The following is a 2,862-nucleotide window of genomic DNA, read 5'->3' as shown; positions in this document are numbered from 1 at the left end:
GATGGACTCTCGCTCTGTCACCCAGGCTGGAGTGCAGTGGCGCGATCTGGGCTCACTGCAAGCTCCAGCTCCCGGGTTCACGCCATTCTCCTGCCTCAGCCTCCCGAGTAGCTGGGACTACAGGCACCTGCCACCACGCCTGGCTAGTTTTTTGTATTTTTAGTAGAGACTGGGTTTCACCGTGTTAGCCAGGATGGTCTCGATCTCCTGACCTCGTGATCTGCCCATCTCGGCCTCCCAAAGTGCTGGGACTACAGGCTTGAGCCACCGCGCCCGGCCTAATTTTTGTATTTTGAGTAGAGATGAGGTAACTTTACTTCAGCTGTGGCAGGAAACATCCTCTTCATTTGCATGGGGTGTATGCCAAGCAAATAACTTTGTAACTTCACTTATCCTCTTCATTTACATAAGGTATACCCCAAATAACCAATGGGAAACCTCTGAAGGGTATTTAAACCTCAGAAAATTCTGTAACCAGCGTTCTTGAGTCACTTCCTCTAACTTGCTCCCTACTCTGTGCAGTGTTACTTTCATTTCAATAAATCTGTGCTTTTCTTTCATTGCTTTGTGCGTTTCGTCCAATTCTTTGTTCAAACGTCAAGAACCTGGACACCCTCCACTGGTGACAGTGTGACACAGTTCTGGTCAATGAGTCAGGTCCAGGTTTTATGGAAATGTTTGTAAGAGCAAAGCTTTTTGTAAGTTGCTGAGAAAAGACCACCTAAGCCTGGAACTGCTGGCAGTTACATTGCCCCAAGGGGTGGGTCTGCCTGAGAATGGAAAGCAGAACTGACAGAAGGAGAGTGCGTGCCTAAGTTTCTGATGATACACAAATTTTACCTGGACAATTAAGTTCTGTGAGCTCATAAATTTCCTTTCTTCCCCTTAGCCTTTTTATTTTATTTTTTATTTATTTATTTTTTTGAGACGGAGGCTCACTCTGTTGCCCAGGCTGGAGTGCAGTGGCGTGATCTCTGCTCACTACAAGCTCCGCCTCCCAGGTTCACGCCATTCTCCTGCCTCAGCCTCCTGAGTAGCTGGGACTACAGGTGCCCGCCACCATGGCCGGATAATTTTTTGTATTTTTTTAAGTAGAGATGGAGTTTCACCATGTTAGCCAGGATGGTCTTGATCTCCTGACTTTGTGATCCGCCCGCCTCGACCTCACGCTGGGATTACAGGCGTGAGCCACTGCACCCGGCCCCCTTAGCCTTTTTAAATTAGGGTTCACTACTTAACAGTCTCTTAAAACTAACAAATTCTTTGTTTCTGTTTTGAGACGGAGTCTTGCTCTGTTGCCCAGGCTGGAGTACAGTGGTACCATCTCAGCTCACCGCAACCTCTGCTTTCTTGGTTCGATTGATTTTCCTGCCTCAGCCTCCCTGGTAGCTGGGATTACAGGTGCCCGCCACCATGCTCAGCTAAATTTTGTATTTTTAGTAGAGACAGTGTTTCACCATGTTGGGTGGGCTGGTCTCCAACTCCTGACCTCAGGTGACCCACCTGCCTCAGCCTCCCAAACTGCTGGGATTACAGGCGTGAGCTACCACGCCCAGCCAAAAAATTCTTGACATATACACTCATAAATCCTTGAAAGAAAATACCAGTTGAAGTGCTGAAAGGGAACTGGCACCCAAAGGGTATTTGAATCACTAAGACTTGGGTAAGATTTTAGTGGTTAGATTTGATCTATAATATTCTAGTTTGAATCTGGTTAGAGCAAGTTTATTGCTAGATTTTGACACCCTCCAGCAAAAAAGGTGCCAAACCATTGTCATACATTTTGTGGATAAATTAGCATATTTTATTATTATCTTTTTTTGAGACAGTCTTGCTCTGTTGCCCAAGCTGGGATGCAGTGGCGTGATCTTGGCTCACTGCAACCTCCACCTCCCGGGTTTAAGCGATTCTCCTGCCTCAGCCTCCTCAGTAGCTGGGATTACAGGCATGCACCACCATGCCCAGCTAATTTTGTATTTTAGTAGAGATGCGATTTCACCATCTTGGCCAGGCTGGTCTTGAACTCCTGACCTCGTGATCCACCCGCCTCGGCCTCCCAAAGTGCTGGGATTACAGGCATGAGCCACCGTGCCTGGTGCTAAGTACATTTTATAACAGCTTTGCAGAAGGGAAAGTGGCTTTGGATGTGTTCTTGGAAATATTTGTGTGGTTACTGAACTGAGGACTTACGCATTTTTTTATGTTTATGGTTTCTGTGAATTTCCTAATATGCCTTGGCTCCCTGCCGAATGATATAAAAATCTGAGTAAAATGTATGATCCTTGAACATGTTTTAAAAAAAAGAAAGCAGTTGCTGGCCGGGCGCGGTGGCTCATTCCTGTAATCCCAGCACTTTGGGAGGCCGAGGCAGGCAGATCATGAGGTCAGGAGATCGAGACCATCCTGGCTAACACAGTGAAACCCCGTCTCTACTAAAAATACAAAAGATTAGCCGGACACGGTGGCGGGCGCCTGTAGTCCCAGCTACTCAGGAGGCTGAGGCAGGAGAATGGCGTGAACCTGGGAGGCAGAGCTTGTAGTGAGCCGAGATCAGGCCGCTGCACTCCAGCCTGGGCGACAGAGCAAGACTCCGCCTCAAAAAAAAAAGGAGAGAAAGAAAGAAAAAACGCAGTTGCATAATATTGTTGGTTACTTGAATTAAAGGGGCTCGACAGCAGCTTCCTTTGAGGTGATTCTTATCTTCTAATCTGCGGTGTCAGTGGGGAGTGATCTTCTGATTTTAAGGTTTTAAGTTGTTTCTCACTTGCACATCCTGACATTTTTACATATTGAATGACAAAGGTCCTGGACCCTGTATCCCAGCATATCAGGTTCCCTTAATCTGTGTTTTGCTCCTTTCTA

Source organism: Rhinopithecus bieti, unplaced genomic scaffold (genome assembly GCF_001698545.2).
Source record: "Rhinopithecus bieti isolate Rb0 unplaced genomic scaffold, ASM169854v2 scaffold_19459, whole genome shotgun sequence".
NCBI lineage: Eukaryota > Metazoa > Chordata > Mammalia > Primates > Cercopithecidae > Rhinopithecus > Rhinopithecus bieti.
This window is presented reverse-complemented; position numbering follows the sequence as displayed.